Here is a 17,266-nt window from a genome sequence, read left to right as displayed (position 1 = left end):
TTACCTAAGATCAGTGCTTGCACTTCATATAGGGAAGTGCCTCAGCATCGGTCCACCCGTAATTTCTGTGTCTCACCCAATCTAGACGTGCCTCCTTAGCGCAGTAGGTGGTGTGTCTGTCTCATAAATCATGCCCCTTCTATGGTAAATATTCTCGACTGTGTGGTCACTCAGGCTTTTTAAAAACAGCTTTTTATTTAGAATCTTACCAAGACTTGTAAAAGCCTAAATAAATTATATTCTATACTTTCTCCTCAGAGAATTTGGATTGACTGGTGTGGTGTGATTTCATCTTTCAGAAGCCATGTTTGTCTTTTCCTCAGAAGGTTATTTATGCTGATATGTCTTCTGATCTCATCCTCTAGTAGAGATTTGCCAGTTTGACCGAATTGAAGCTTACAGCAAGAGCCCTTCTCTTGAGTAGATGGGAGTTATATCTATCTATATCTGTGTATCTATACATACTTTATTTATTTGGCTTTTCTAACTGTGGAGCTCGGGCTCAGTTGTCGAGGCGTGCAGGCTTAGTTGCCCCATAGCGTTGTGGGATCTTAGTTCCCCAACCAGGGATTGAACCCACATCCCCTGCATTGCAAGATGGATTCTTTTTTTTTTTTTAATTTATTTTTGGTTGTGCTGGTTTTCTGTTGTGCATGTGGGCTTTCTCTAGTTGTGGCAGGTAGGGGCTGCTCTTTGTTGCAGCTTCTCCTTGCGGTGGCTTCTCTTGTTGCAGAACACAGGCTCTAGAGTGCTTGGGCTTCAGTAGTTGCAGTACTCAGGCTCCACAGATGTGGTGTATGGGCTTAGTTGCTCCCAGGCATGTGGAATCTTCCCGGACCAGGGATCAAACTCATGTCCCCTGCACTGACAAGCGGATTCTAATTCACTGTACCACTAGGGAAGTCCTGCAAGGCAGTCTTAATTGTTAGACCTCCAGGGAAGTCCTCAGAGAATACTTCTAAAAAGCAGAGAATACTTTGGGGTTCCATGACTACCTAACATCTGATATATTAGTTTGGAAGCATCTTGTTCGTTTAGTGATGAATTTGATTCATTCTCAGTGATTTTTGGGCTTTAAAGAGTAATTTAGAAATAGATTTCTTCCTCATCTCTTCCTCAGTAGGTATTGAAACTAATTACAGTTAGGTCTGTCAGCTGTCTTGCTGTTGTCACTGTTTATACCGTTTATCAAGTGCTCCATCAGTCTTTATTCAGCATCTGGCTTTTTATATATTTAAACCACCACTCTGTGGCTTTGCATTTTCTTGCAAGATTTTAATTTTGCCTACATAGGCCTTAGTGCTCCTGATCAGCTACAGTTTATGATATTTTGTTGCTTTTCCTCATTTTTTTGTTGTCTGTTTTGAGCAGAGTTATTCTCCTCCTCTCTCCCCACCTCCCTCCCCTTTTTCCCCCCATGCTACTTAAGGATTTAAACATTTTGGTTGAGCATCTGACTGCTTTGCTTTCTTACAGTCAAGTATTTTTACAGTCCATCTCTATGCTTTGTGTTAAACATTTGCTTTATGCATTTATTTATTTTTGGCTGCACTTGGTCTTTGTTGCTGTGCGTGGGTTTTCTCTAGTTGCGGAGAGCACGGGCTGCTCTGGTTGCGGTGCTTAGTCCTCTCATTGCCATGGCCTCTTTTGTTGGGGAGGACAGGCTCCAGAGTGCACAGGCTTCAGTAGTTGGGGCATGTGGACTCAGTGGTCATGCTCCAGGCTCTAGAGCACAGGCTCAGTAGTTGTGGCACACAGGCTTAGTTGCTCCACAGCATGTGGGATCTTCCTGGATCAGGGATCACACCCACATCTCCTGCATTGGCAGTGGATTCTTAACCATTGAGCCACCAGAGAAGCCCCTCTCTTGTTTTCTACACGAGGCAACTGAGAGCAGGGAAGTCACTTGTCCAAAGTTACATAGCTACGTGGTGTTAGAACTAGAAGTTGAATCCCAGTCTAGCATTAATTATACAAGTCTGTTGATTGCGAGGGGATAGACTCCTCTAATCACATCTGTAATATATTGGACCATATACAAACAAAAAAATTGATTTATAGGGGCAAAAATAAAATGGTCAATCTGGCTTGGAACGCGTAGCCTGATCAGCATCTTTTTTCCTGTTCAGCACATACTCTTCCTCTCAGATCCTGTATTTGTGGACCAGGGTGTTTTACTTTATACTCTGGGTAGAACTGGGGATGACAATGCCAAGATTTTTCTCTTTGAACTACCCTTTTACAGAAGCCTTGCCAACCATCTGTTATAATATTCTTTGAGCAGAGTATAATACTGCTACTTTTGTTTAAGCTTTTGAAATAATAGTACATTCCAATCCTATCTCCCTGAAGATAACCCTTCCAGGAATAGGATTTTGTATTCTTAAACTCTTCATTGACGTACTGATGTCCTAGTTTGTATCATTCCTATAGATGACTGATTTTTATCTATGACCTGTTGTATCTTCCTCATTTCACTCTTACATAGAATATTTTAGAATAACTTGAATTTGATGAGAACCTAACTTTTGCTTATATATACTGTTGGCAATAAGGCTGCAGATCTAACATGAAGGCATATTAGTCCTCTGAGGTAATCTCTCAAGGGGAAATAAATGGCAAAATTATGGCTTGTCATCTTCTCCTGATGTTTTTACAAGTAGTTTAACATATGTGTGTGTATATATATAATTTGTGTGTGTGTGTGTGCACATCAGAACTGTTTAGAAATTGTTATTTTGGCTTAATCTTTTTTTTTTTTAAAGAGCTTTACTGATTATTCATTTCACATATCATAAAATGTACCTGTTTAAAAATGTGTAATTTTTTTAGTGTGCTCACAGAGTTGTGCATCCATCACCACAAACTAATTTTAGAACACCCCTAAAAGAAACCCTGTGCCTCTCAGTAGTCTCTGTTTCCTTTTGTCCATTAGCCCCTGGCAGCCACTAATCTGCTTTCTGCCTCTATGATTTGCCTATCTGGACATATCATACAAACGGAATCAAACAGTACGGGCTCTTTTGTGACTAGCGTCTTTCACTTAGCAGGTTTTCAAGGTTCATTTGTGTTATCTATCAGCGCTTCATTCCTTTTATGGCTGAATAATATTCCATTATATGGATAATACCCCATTTTGCTTATCCAGTGATTAGGTGATAGACGTTTCAATTGTCTACATCTTAATAATAGGCTATTATTAATAATGCTGCTGTAGCCATTCTTGTACAAGTTTAAAAATTTTTGTTTATTTTTCACTGCGGTGGTCTTTGTTGCCATGTGCGCCCTGTTGCTTTGTTGCTGTGTCTCTGGGGCTGCTCTCTAGTTGCAGTGAGCAGGGGCATTCTGCAGTGGTAGTACGTGGGCTTCTCATTGTGATGGCTTCTCTTTTTGCGGAGCACTGGCCCTAGGGCTTGCGCGCTTCAGTGGTTTGGGCTTGTGGGCTCTAGAGTGTGCAGGCTTCAGTAGTTGTGGCGAGCAGGCTCAACAGTTGTCGCACACAGAACCTGGTTGCCCTGTGGCATGTGGAGCAACCAGCTTAATTGCTCCACAGCATGTGGGATCTTCCTAGACCAGGGATTGAACCCGCATCTCCTGAACTGGCAAGTGGATTCTTGACCACTGGACCACCAAGGAGGTCCTCTTGTACAAGTTTTTGTTTAGACACTTCTTTTCAGTTCTCTTGGAAATATACCTAGGAGTAGAATTGCTAGGTTATATGGTAACTTTAAGGAAATGGCAACCCACTCCAGTATTCTTGCCTGGAGAATCCCATGGACGGAGGAGCCTGGGGGGCTACAGTCCACAGGGTCGCAAAGAGTTGGACACGACTGAGCGACTTCACTCACTCACTCACTCTAACTTTTTGAGGAGCCAAACTATTTTCCGAAGCAGCTATACCGTTTTACATTTCCACCAGCAGTGTGTGAGGGTTCTATAATTTTGATTATAGTCATGCTAGTGGGTGTGAAGTGGTATCTCATCGTGGTTTTGATAGCAAATGATGATAAGGTCTTTTCATATGCTTATTAGCCATTTGTGTATCTTTGGAGAAATGTCTGTTTCTATTATAGTCTTTGCCATTTTTAAACTGGATTGTCTTTTATTGTTGAATTCTAGGAGTTCTTTATATATTCTGGATACAAGTTCCTTGTCACAAATGAATTTCAAATATTTTCTTTAATTTATGGGTTGTTTCCACTTTCTTGATGGGATCCTTTAATGCACAAAATTTTACAGTTTTGAGGAAGTTCAGTCCATCTATTTTTTATTGTAATTTGTGCTTTTGGTGCCATGTCTAAAAATCATTGTGTAACTCAAAATAATGAAAATTCACTCTTTTTTTTTTCCCTAGGAATTTTATGGTTTTAACTCTTACATTAAGTCTGTGATTCATTTTGAGTTAATTTTTGTGTATTGTGTGAAATAAGGATCCAGCTTCTGCATGTGAATATCCAGTTGCCCCAGGACCTTTTGTTAAGAAGACCATCCAACCTCAACTTCTACCTCCCCTGTCTCTCACTGAATTGTTCTGTCACCTATGTCAAAACTCAGTTGACTATAAGTGTGAGGGTTTATTTCTGGTTTATATTCCATTAATTTATATGTCTGTTCTTATGCCGGTACCACACTGATTTGATTTCTATAGCTTTGAATTAGAGTTTTGAAATCAGGAAGTGTGAGTCCTTCAACTTTATTCTTCCTTTTCAAGATTGTTTTAGATATTCTGGAATTGAATTGCATTTGTAGATCAATTTAGGGAGTACTGCCATCTTAACAAGGGTACATCTTCTGGTCCCTGAACATGGGATGTCTTTCCATTTAATTAGTACTTCCTTAACTTCTTGAGACAATTTTTATAGTTTTCAGATTTTAAGTTTTATACTTTTTCTGTTAAATTTATTTCTAAATATTTTTTGATGCTATTGTATAGGGAGTTTTCTTAATTTCATTTCAGATTGTTTGTTGCTATTGTATCAAAATACAATTGATATTTATTTGTATAGTGATCTTGACTTCTGTAGCATTGATGGATATGTTTTTTAGCTCTAATAGTTTATTTGTGGGGTTTTTTTAAAACAAGATTATGTCATATACACATAGAAATATTTTACTTCTTTCTTTGAAACCTGAACTAATTTCTTTTTCTTGCCTAATTTTCTTTTCTAATTTCTTTTTCTTGCCTAATTGCCCTGGCTAGAATTTCTAGTACAATATTGAATAGAAGTGGTGAGAACGGATATTCCTTGTTTTGTTCCTGACTTTAGGGAGAAAATATTCAGTCTTTCTCCATTAAATATGATGTTGGCTGTGGGTTTTTCATAGATAACTTTATCAGGTTAAGAAAGTTTCCTTCAATTCCTGTGTATTTTTATCATGAAAGAGTGTTGGATATTGTAGTATATTAATTGACTTTCAGATAAGTAAACCAATCTTGAATTCCTAGAATTAATCACACTTAGCAAAGGCACCCCACTCCAGTACTCTTGCCTGGAAAATCCCATGGATGGAGGCTCCTGGTGGGCTGCAGTCCATGGGGTCACTAGGAGTCGGACACAACTAAGCGACTTCACTTTGACTTTTCCCTTTCATGCATTGGAGAAGGAAATGGCAACCCACTCCAGTGTTCTTGCCTGGAGAATCCCAGGGATGGGGGGCCTGGTGGGCTGCCGTCTATGGGGTCGCACAGAGTCGGACACGACTGAAGCGACTTAGTAGCAGCAGCAGCAGCAGCAGCAGCAAAGGTGTGCAGTACTTTTTATATGTTGCTGGATTCATTTGCTAGTGTTTTGTTGAGGAGTTTTACATCTATGTCCATAAACAATATTGGTCTGTAGTTTTTTTGTTTTTTTTTTTTATGATCTCTTTGTCTGGTTTTGGTGTCAGGGTAATAACTGCCATATTAAACTAGTTGAGGTGTGTTTTGACTTTATCTTGAAATAATTTTGCCTTAATTAAAAAAATTTTATTTAAAAAATTTTGACTGTGCTGGGCCTCTGTTGGAGCGTCCCTGGTAGCTTAATTGGTAAAGAATCCACTTGCAATGCAGGAGACCCCGGTTCGATTCCTGGGTCAGGAAGATCCCCTGGGGAAGGGTTAGGCTACCCATTCCAGTATTCTTGGGCTTCCCTTGTGGTTCAGCTGGTAAAGAATCCTCCTGTAGTGTGGGAGACCTGGATTTGATCCCTGGGTTGGAATGATCCCCTGGAGAAGGGAAAGGCTACCCACTCCAGTATTCTGGTCTGGAAAATTCCATGGAATATATAGGCCATGGGGTCACAAAGAGTTGAACACGACTGAGCGACTTTAACTTTCACTTGGGTCTTTGTTGCTGTGAGAGGACTTTCTCTAGTCTTAACAACTCTCTAGGTGCTATGCTCTGGCTTCTCATTGAGAGTGGCTTCTCTTGTGGAACATGAGTGCTGGGAAGCAAGGGCTTCAGTAGTGTGGCTCATGGGCTTAGTTGCTTCACAGCATGTGGAATCTTCCTGGACCAGGGATCAAACTTGTGTCTTCTGCATTGGCAGGTGAATTTTTAACCACTGGACCATCAGACAAGTCCAGTTTTGGCTTCATTTTGGACATTCATTTAGCAACAGTAAATTCTAATTCCCTCATTACTAAATGAAGATAATAATACTGACTAATGTTTAAGAAATGATGAGTTATTGAATTTGTGGCAATTACAAGAAACATAGAAGCCTTCCCATAGGGCAGTACCAAACATTTGAGAATGAAAGGGAGATGGACAATTAACTGTAATTGGACTAGATCACAAATTTTCATTTTTCTTGACCTTTTTCCCTGTCTTGAGACATTTGGGATAGAGATTGTAAGTCTGTCACTTTAAATCTTTGTCTCCTACTTGGTTCCCTTAACCTCTTCTCTTAGTTTTGTTTTGGAGTACTTGTTTTGTTTCCTCATTCTAGTTATGCCATAAAGAACACCTAATTTTAGCATTCCTGGAGGAGTCTATACAAGCTTCCCAAAAGGGCCAGAAGAGAGTTGAATGGAAAGCATAAAGCACTAAAATTTTGTTGATCTCTTACTACTTCTTTGCTTTGAATTATTAACTATTTAAAATATCAATGAATAGAAGGGTTTTTTTTTTTGCCAGCACATAGCTTATGATGGTGACTTAGTATTTTTTTCCAGAGGTATTACAGTGTTTAGCATCCAGTAGACACTCAGTAAATGTTTATGAATGATTGGTAATTAGTAATAAGACTTTAAGAGGATATCTAGTTTTATTGAAAATTAAAGAAAGTTATTCAGGGCAGGAATACAACTGTTACTGTTGTCATGTTATAAAAATTGAATGCCCTAGCCTAAATGTTACCAGCAAGATTACATTTGGATATTGTTGCCATGGAGATTCTAGGGCGTGTGAGTTTTCCCTCCTCTACACAGAAGGATTTTTTTTCTTCTTTAAAAAAAAAATGTATTTCTTTGGCTGCACTGGGTTTTGGTGCAGTGAGCCAGGTCACTGATCTTTAGTCACGACATGTGGCATCTAGTGCCATGACCAGGGCTGGAGCCCAGGCCTCCTGCACTGGGGCACGGAGTCTTATCCACCGTGCCACCAGGGAAGTCCCGGATTTTCTTCTTCTTTATACCACAAAAGATATAGGTTCATTATTTTATTTCTTTTGTTCTACTGGTTCAAGTTAGAGCTAGATCATTTGAGACAAATTTTGTTAGATAAATGTGTCTAAATTTGATTGTGAGAATTAATTTGGAATATGGCTGAAAATACTGATTATGTTCTTTTTGTCTGATTCAGAAATGAAAAAGTTTGCTGTTAAGAAAATTATGTATGATTTCTTAGTAAATGAGTGAGAGAGATAAAACCGGGACTTTAGCATTTCCTGAATTCCTGTCATGTTTTCTCAGTAGTTTATGGTCTCATTTATAATTTTGTACCCACAACAGTTTTTACATTAGATGTTTTCAGGTTTCATCATCTGTATAAGGGGACTGTATTTAGGTATTCATATTTATCTATAAATGATCTAAAGCAGTGCTTCTAAAATACTCTCAAGGTCTGGGGTTGTCCAGAGCAGCTTGTCACAAAAAGGGCATCTCTCTGAAGGACTCATTCTCTGTCTTGAAAAAATGAGAATTTCACTCTATAAATACAGTTGTGTTTATTTTAACAAGAGTATGTCTGATTTTACAACAGTCTTTGATTAAATCACCACTCCAGCAATATGTCTCCTGCCTATTGAGTGGCTTCAGTTACTTCCTAGTCCATAGCTGTAGGCTCCGCACTGCCCCTGAGAACCCAGTTCATGCATCCAGGATCAGTGAATTAAAAAGTGATGTTTCTTTCCAAGAATGGTGTGCCTCTCTGTTGGAGGGAACAGGTGTGGTGTGCTGTTTCTGTAATCCCTAGGTTTGCTGTGCCAGCAGAGCAGGACTCCAGAAGTTGCATCTAACTTTAGACTCAGCAACTCACTTAAAAACCTTTTTTTTTTTAAATGTCTTTTGCCTTGTACACATGTTGCCCCCCTTTTCTCTTTGAATATTTTTTTTCTCCTTCTGACTTTGTAATCAGGCCCTCCACAACTTGGCTGCTCACAGCTGCCTTGAAGTTCTGCATGTTTACCTTTATGAATCATTTGGAAAAGAAGCCAGGCAATCTCTTGGTAACTTTGGGGCACATTCTGACATTTATTATGTGATACAATGTGTTAGATTCTAGGCAGATTGCTACATTTGATGTTGGCTTATGTGCAAAATTAGTGTATTAAAATATATATTATGTTATGTTTGGTCAACAAACTTCTTTGGTTAATTCTTTGAGAATTTAAGAATGTTCTCTGATGAAGTTCAAATAATTAGAATTAAGTATAATTTACCTAACTAATCAGTTAATTTAATCAGTAATTTGTTTTACTTGTTTAATTTAACTCCTTAAGAAACTTTATTAAAATATTCTTGTAAAGTTCTGGTTAGACTGCATGTATTAGAAATTGGTGTTTGTGTAGCCACTTTGAAATCTGGTACTGCAGAGGAGAAAACCATCCATCTTTTGTTAAGTCTTAACATAGCTGATGGCCTTGGGAGAACATGACTTGTTTCTTTAAGTGATACAGTTGCATACATTTGCATTTTAGTACTGTCTTCCTCAATATCCGCCAATAAATTATTTCCTGATTTAGGAGTGTGTTCAGGGTTAACCTGTGACTTTAGTTACTATTCTCATTCCATGGAATGTTCCCAACTCCATGGACTGTAGCCTGGTGGGCTCCTCCATCCATGGAATTTTCCAGGCAAGAATACTGGAGTGGATTGCCATTTCCTTCTCCAAGGGATGTTCCCTGCATCGACCCAGGGATCAAACCTGCATCTCCCACACTAAGGCAGACTCTTTACTGTCTGAGCCACCAGGGAAGCCCCTGTTCTCATTACTCATGGTTAAATCATGAGGCTGCCTATGATTAGTATTTGTTCTCAATGAGTTATTGGATCACTTCTGTGGTGAGATGGTAAGATAATATCTTTGTGTAAATTCCAGAGTCTATATCTTTAGTATGAGGAAGAAAATTATCTTGTTTTTAGATGGGATTGAAAGTAAGGAATAGCATGCGTTCTTATAATACTTTGTCACTGACAGGTTTTTCAAATGCCTTAAGTTGCTTAATCTTACTGCAAATTTGTTGCTATTGGGCTGAGTACATAAGAGTATATGATATTCTGGATTAGCTGAGACCTTCATTTAATGAAAACAATCTTTGAGGTCTATAGTCATTGTAATTAATGTGAGGATTTTCTCTTACTTACCTTTGGCCAAATCTTGATACTTGTCAAACTGAACTGGTAGTATTGTTCAGGCTTACCTACATCATGTTTGTACTTCTTATTCGCCAGTTGGTGAGTAGCATGTTTCCGGTGGGAAGCTATAATTCTGGAATGCAGGTGATGTGGTGGGGAAAGTGAGAATTGGAGACTGACGCATGGATTCCAGTCTGTGTTCCAGCTCTGGCTTTGGGCAGTCTCCTTGCTATTTTTTCTTGGCTTTCTGATAATAAAATCTGGAGGTTGAACTAGATGGCCTTCCAAATTCCTTTTGATATCCAAAATTCTTTAAATTTCCCAGTTTTGGTTCAGTTTATCTTGGCTTTCTACTTAATATTTAGCTTGCTGAATATTAACATGAGAGCATGCACTACTTTCAGTTTAAAGATGTTTCTTTCATGATATAATTTTAATATTTTAAATAGTTTGATATGTTCATTTCTTTGATATCTGGACTAAGTTTCTGGGATGCAATGGCAAATAACAGAAATGGTGTTGGGGGTTCCCTGTTCTTTTGAAACTAGATGGTTTAGGCTTTAGGACTTTCTCCTGAATTATTTTAATAATTGCTTTTTTTTTTTTTTTTTAAGTACAAAACAAAATAACCCCTTGTCCTTTGAGATTAGTTTGCCATTTGAAATACTGAATTTTAAAACAATTGATTTTAATTTTGGCTGTGCCGGGTCTTGGTTGCTTTGCGTGGGCTTTCTCTAATTGTGGCACGTGGGAGATACTCTTCAGTGTGGCGCAGGGGCTTCTTGTTGCGGTGGCTTCTGTTTTTGCGGTGCGCAGGCTCTGGGGCACTTGGGCTTCAGTAGTTGTGGTGCATGGGCTTAGTTGCTTGATCACATATGGAATTTCCGCAAAGCAGGGATTGAACCTGTGTCCCCTGTATTGGCAGGTGGATTCTTAACCACTGGACCACCAGGGAAGTCTGGGAATTCCTTTATTACTGTTTTCTTGAAGGGAAGATAAGTTAGAGGTGGATTGAAGGAGAGGAATGAACAAGGATTGGTGGTGAGGAGGGATGGTCCTTTTTTACACGGCAGAAATAACACATAGATAAAGAATGGATGGGTAAGGAGTTGTATATAAGAGGGAAGTTATGTAAAAATATAAATAAAGCATTATAATACAAATACTCTAAAATATGAGAAAGTTATAATTATGTTTTTGACTTTAGGTATAGGCAACCTAGTGCAAATTGGTGTAATATGTTTGTTGTTACATTGGTCTCATGTAGCTGGAAGTCCAGTAGTCTTGCAAATGTCAGGATTGTTCAATATAATCATTTAATGCTGTCCCCAAGAACCACGGTTCTAGCCAACTCTCCATTCTGCGCTCTTTGATGTTGGTGGCATCTTCAGAGTTGATGTAAAGTGACTGGAGTGGTTTGAAGTGTCATGTTCAGCATTACCTGAAGAGGGGCTGTTTCTTCCTCCTCTCATTTTAGGATGGAAGCAGCTTTTCTCACAATCCTGTATTCCAGTGGGCTTCCACTCATGTCCCATTGGCCAGGATTACATTTCTTGCTCATTGCCAACCAATCTCTGGTAAAGAGAATGGGTTAAAACTAATTTCACTGAGACAGAGTGGATATTGGAGGAGAGCCAACCACAATGAGTATTTCAAGAATGATTTGAAAAATGAGTAGTATATGTGTGTATGTTTAATCAGTCTTAATTAACATCCACTGTGTTTTGGGGGAAATTTTAAAAAATATATATTTATCTAAGATTTTTCTGTCTGTAGTGGCTCACCTTTGAATTTCCCTATTTGTAAAAATTGGTGTCTGAGTAGAAAGACATCTGATTTGAGAAAATGTAAAACAAACTGACTTAAGTGCCATAAACACTTAAACAGGCTTATTCTTGGGCTAAGCAATGAGAGAAGGGGAAAGTGGGAATTTATTTTTACCCAAAATGCATGTTTAAAAATTAGCATTTCCACTTTTTTGTTAATCATCGAAAAGAATGTATTTTATAAGCTTGGTTATTTGGAGGCCTAATTAAATCTGATACTTGAGTTTTTAGAATCGAAGCAACAGTAAAATGATATTGTGGTGGGTATCTTTGAAAATAATATTTAAGTATACACTGCAGAGGGCTATGCCTTATTTGGTATTTTTCATTCTGCTCATTTAGATTTCAGAATCCTCAGATTAGGGCTCTAGTTCGCCATCTATTGGTTTTAGAATTGTGTTTAACACCTTTTGCTGTATTTTGTGGAATTACTTTGTATGCAGAGATATGTGTGTATACATTGTTTTAAAAATTAACCCACCTCTCCACCTCCCGGGATTGTAAATTAAAAAGTCAAGACTAGGATCTCTTTCGGAGGTATATACAGATATGTATACATTAAAAAAAATTCTTTGTGTAATTTGACCCTGCAACTGTCTTTTGGTATGTAAGAACCATGACTATGATTGAGAGTGTGGTTTTAAGGGTACAAATGGGAACTCACGGAAATTTAGGTGTAGATGCTGTAGGAGCTGGTGTTGGAGTGTAACTTTGTGGGAGGATAAACTATCATGCTGTTTTTTGACTAACAGAAGTGACATACCACCGGATATTGGTTCTGGTAAGCCACAAAACAGTACTGAGCATTTCTCATCTTGCTTTTTGGTAGTAGAGCACACCTTTCTCATCTGCTGCATTTGACGATTTAATTGTTGGAAACATTTTTGTTGTTGTTGTTCTGTCATTTAAAGTAATATTTTGATGAATACCAGAGTTCCTTTAAGTCTCTAAGTACTGGATTCATCTTTTGGCAACTTTTTCTTTAAAGGGTAGTGGCTTATAGTTTGTGTAAATGAGACACTTTGCATTGTATTGCTACATTTTTTTAATCTAGAAAAAGTTCCGTTATTTTAAGGCCCTATTTTGGAAAAGGACTAAAATACCGTACTGACAAACTGGTCATGAGAAATTATAAAGTGCCACCACTTTAAACCAAGTGGAAGTTTGCTTTTTGTTCTGAGATTTGGGTTTCTCTATGGAGTTCTTTGTTAAACTTTTAGCATAGCACTGAACTTCCTTTTGGTGGAGACAGGAAGCATAAATACTCATTGTGTAATGCCATTTGCCTGCTTTGGCAGATCTGCCAAGCCGTGACACCCAAAACCAGACGCGTGCTTCTTAGCGAAAACTACAGTTCCCAGCGGGCCCGGCGCTGGTGGGCCACCACTTCCCCTTCTCGCTCCGGGCTGGCCCTTCCCGGGCTGGTCCGGCGCGGGCTCCGGCTCGCGCCTGCGCAATGAGAACGTGCGCTTTTTTTTTTTTTTTTTTTTTAACCCCGCCGGCTGCGGATCGCGGCGCCGGGGCTAGTGCCCAGGCGTGCTGCAGTGTAGGGAGGCAGGCTGCTAGGACAAAGGGCGGCGGGAAGCGCTTCACCAGTCAGGGAGCTCCCCACCCGACTTAGCGCACGTTTAGCCCTGGAATAGTGTGGTGCCCAAGACATAAGCCTATTTACTACCCAGTACAAACAGTTCTTGGCTCACGTCCTCTTGCTCTGTCGCGTCAGCCTTCCTTGCCCCTCAGCCGGCGCGCGGCCCCGCCAGCCCCAGCGCGGAGGGAATGTGACGGCGTCAGTGCCTCAGGTTAGCCTCATCCCGGCCAGAGCGAAGGCCCGCTCTCGCCTGCCGCAGTGCCGCGTGCCGCAGCCGCATGTCTGGGAGCGGCGGGGTCCCGGCGCCGCGGCCTCCGCAGCTGGAGGCGCAGAAACAGCGGCCGCGGCGGGGAGCCATGACTGAGGCGGCGGCGGCCGCGCCTCCTGGCGGCTCGCGGGGGCGGCGCGGCGGGCGCCCCCTGGCGGCGCGCCGGGGCGGAGCGGGCCTTCGCCGCCGCAGCCGCAGCCGGCGGAGGCGCTGCTGTCCCTCCTCCCCGTGTCCCCGGCGCTCGCCCGCTCGCTCGCTCCATTCTCCCTCCGCTTCAGATTAAAGGGGGGGAGGGAAAAGAAGCTCGGCCGCCATTTTCCCAGTGCCGCCGCCACCGCCGCCACCGCTCGCCGAGCCGGCGGGAGAACCGAGCACCGTAGCGAAGCCGACTCGTCTCGCCGCGGCGGTGCGGGGGGCGGCCGGAGCGCGCTCCCCGGCCGGGAAGAGGCGTCCGGGGGCGGCGGCCGGGGTGCGGGCTCGGGCTGCAGACGGCGGCGCTTGTTTGTGCGGGGCGGGGGGGCGGCTTCACCCTTTGCCCCCGCCCGCCAGTCCTCCCGGCCGGGCTGTGGTCCCCGGCCGTACCCAGGCCCCGCCGGAGCCGAGGAAGGCCGGAGAAAGGGCCCGAAAGAGAAGAAAAAGCGGCCGCTCCCCGCCGCCGCCTTCCCCTCCCCCTCCGCCTTGCCCCCCCGCCCGGAAAGTCAGGGCGGCTCCGGGCGCCGGGGGGGAGGAGAGCGGCGGGCCCGGGCCGGAGCCGCCGCCGCGCGCCCCCGCCCGCCGCCGGCCCTCGGCGCCCAGGCCGGGGGCTGTTTGCAAACTGCGCCCATTTTGTGGGGCTGAATCCGCCCGGGCAACGCTCTTCCATCACGTGGTAGGTGCTGGTGCTGCTGCTCCTCTCCTCCTCCTCCTCCCGCTGCCCTTTCTCCTTCTCCTCGCTCTCCCTGTGGCTCCCATTTCTCCCTCTCTTTGTTAGTTGTAACTGGAAAGGCAGGGCAGGGCAGGAAAAATCCCCGGAACTTTAAATGGCCTCTCCGGGCTTCCCCGCTGCGGGTCCGGGGCTGGGAGTCGCCCCAAGGGCGGGGGTGTGCGGGGGCCCTTCCCCACCAGCTGCCGCCTCGTTCGCCAGCTTTTCCTTTGGCGTTCTATTTAAAAATGCGGCCTTAAGAACACGATTTATTCCGGTTAAAAAAAAAAACAAACCAAAAAACCCAAACAAACTCTCGCTCTCGCCTTGAACTTCTCTTGACTGCAAAAGGCCTTTCTCTGCTCGAAACACACATCTTGCGCGTTTCACGGTGTGTATCACAACTCTGATTGTTTAGTGAAATGGTTGTTTGTTTCATTTATTTATTGTTTTTGTTGCCTGTAAATTGAGGTCACTTACGTTTTCCGATCTAGACTCCTTCAGGCGGACGTGTTTTTTTTTTTTTTTTTTTTAACTAAAGAGGAAGAGACAGTTATTTGCTTTTAAGTGAGTTTGGGGGGCCTGTTTTCCGGCTGACGGTCTTTTGATTCTCAGCAAATAATTTGATTGTTTTCCATAGGATAACCAGCCCTACCCGCATGTTTTACTTAAAAATTCTATTGTTTTCCGTTGTCGGAATCCCAGTGTGGTTTTTTGGAGAAACACGTTACTTAACTATTGCTTATTGATTGCCTCAGGGGAGAAGGGGTGACATGATGGCGCCACTTTAAATTGCTCTCTTTCCTCCTCTTCGGTTCCCCCCCCCCCCCTTTATTCTGGAGGTCACTGGAGCAGTTTTCGTGACCTATTAATAAACTACTTGAGAGCGTTAACAATACAACTAGTCGGGCTAGAGTTTGGTTACCTTAAGGGTCGGGAGACTCAAATCCTGAGGTCCTCAAAGTTCCGAGAAACCTTCCTAGTCCTGCCTCGCCTTCCTCACCTCCATTCACAATCCTGGTGTTGCCATCTCCTTTGTCACGTGGCTAGCAATCATTGTGTTTTTTTGTTTGTTTTGGGGTCTGTGTTTATATTTTTAAATTGTAGCCCAGAAGAACTTGCCGCCTCCCCATTAGAAAGATCAAAACATTTTAGTTTTTTTAGTTTTACAGTTGGATAACATTTAAAATAAACGTAAAATTACATAATCTTTGCCTTGCATAATCATGATATAGTTATACATTGTTACTGAACTTCTTTTCTTTTCTAAAGCACTTTCAAGTATGAAAAGTAGAACATTGAAATATGTTTTCCATCGCTCAGAATAGCCTGTAGTATTATCCCTGCTTTTGGGTCGTTTAAAGTAACCACTATTTACAAGGGTTTAAGTGGGTGTGTTTCCCCTCCCCCCTTCTATAGGCTATACTTGGTTCCTTTTCTAGTGTACTGTCTGACCAATTTAGAAATTTTCAGTTGTCTACAGGCGTGTCATTTGAAGCTATTTTTCTTTTCTTATAACAATGGTGAACACTTTTGAGTAATAATTTGTTTTCTAACTAAAGATATTTCATTACGTTTCTGTTGCGGTTTTGATCCCGAGTATTTTTAGTGTTAATCTATAGATTTAGAAGAATGTTCTATTATCTGTTTCTTCGTGTCAGTTTTCCTAGTAGTTCGGTAAATTCCTATTATATAAAATACAAATACATTTCTCTGTTGTTTCTACAGAGGTTACTAACCACTTTCTCAATTTGAAAAAAAGATGTGTTCTGAGTTTAAAAACATTTCAAAAACTAAATATGAAATGTAGTGGTTTTAAGTGTACATTGATTGGTTTCCTCTAGCATGTATTTTTTTTATGGTTTTGGGCCATTTTCCTTGCTAACAGTTACATCATGTCATGTGATACGTGCAGTGTGATGTGTAGTCCTAAAAATAAGGCAAGGTAAAAATGCTCATCCCTTGGGAATTTAAAAAATGTATTATAAATGTGAGATAACTGTCCTCAGTCATGGAATTCTGATTGCGATTTCCTCTAGGTTTATCCAACAAAGTCTGCAGTTCCTTTGACCTTTAGCATATTTGGTATATTTGTTAGCGATCTCATGATTTGAGGTGGTTCATTTTTTAATTTTCAAGTGTGCACCACTTGGAGGGAAACAGATGTGACAAAGATTCTTACTATCTGTATTATGGTGAAAATGATTGGTCTCAGAGGACTGCTGTATTCAAGTATATATTTAATAAGTATTTTTAATTTATGTCTGTAGGCAGTTAAAAGAGTGATCAGTTAAGTATTGAGAGAGTCTTGAGGTATGGTGGGGTTTTTGGCCCTTTCACCTTTGTGAATCCATTTAAGTGAAGTATTTAGAAGTGTTCCTGCATCTTTCCTGAAAGCCTTATTCAGAATTTTAGCATTTGAGTTTTGTGCTTTACAGCAGGTGAGATGTTCAATCTTTATATGATTTTCTTCCTGCCTACACATGTTGTTTCTATGGTTAAACCTGCAGAGCACACTTTCATTGTTAGATGACTTATCATTATCCTGTTGAGGAAAATTCTGGAAGCTAGAAAATGAGTATACCTTAGTTCACTTTTGAACTTTTATCAAGGTGAGAAGAAAGGAAAACAACTCTTTTTTTTCTTCTTCAAACACTGCCAATACCCTTCCATTTCTAGTCATGCTACATTGTAGCCAGTGTCTGTACCTCCTCTGGATTTTATAGATTGACCACAGATTTTAATTGTATTTTAAAGTGAATAACAGCTGATAGATTTGTTCTGTTTGATACAACCTAACTCATGTAATCTGTAAACATGGGGCCATTTTGGTTGATGAAGCTGATTTGAGAAGTTACTTTAATATTGAGTGGTTCTAGTTAGAGGAACTTTTCTAAGTAAAGCTT

General features: G+C 41.2%; 1 protein-coding gene across 5 annotated transcripts in view; it reads left to right on the top strand.

Moving 5' to 3' along the window:
• Positions 1–17,266, top strand: part of KANSL1 (KAT8 regulatory NSL complex subunit 1) — a 173,396-nt gene that overhangs the window by 12,497 nt on the left and 143,633 nt on the right. For 3 of the 5 annotated variants that reach the window (XM_070390013.1, XM_070390014.1, XM_070390010.1), the window contains exon 1: positions 13,775–14,327. The exons of the other annotated variants lie outside the window; for them this stretch is intronic. The gene's annotated coding sequence lies outside the window, so the exon portion shown is untranslated. Of the gene's footprint in view, positions 1–13,774; positions 14,328–17,266 lie in introns of those variants that run through there. 5 annotated transcript variants of the gene reach the window in all.

The sequence above is a fragment of the Bos mutus genome, chromosome 19 (assembly GCF_027580195.1).
Source record: "Bos mutus isolate GX-2022 chromosome 19, NWIPB_WYAK_1.1, whole genome shotgun sequence".
Classification (NCBI taxonomy): Eukaryota; Metazoa; Chordata; class Mammalia; order Artiodactyla; family Bovidae; genus Bos; species Bos mutus.
Note: the sequence above shows the minus strand (reverse complement) of the source record. Positions and strands in the feature narration are given on the sequence as shown.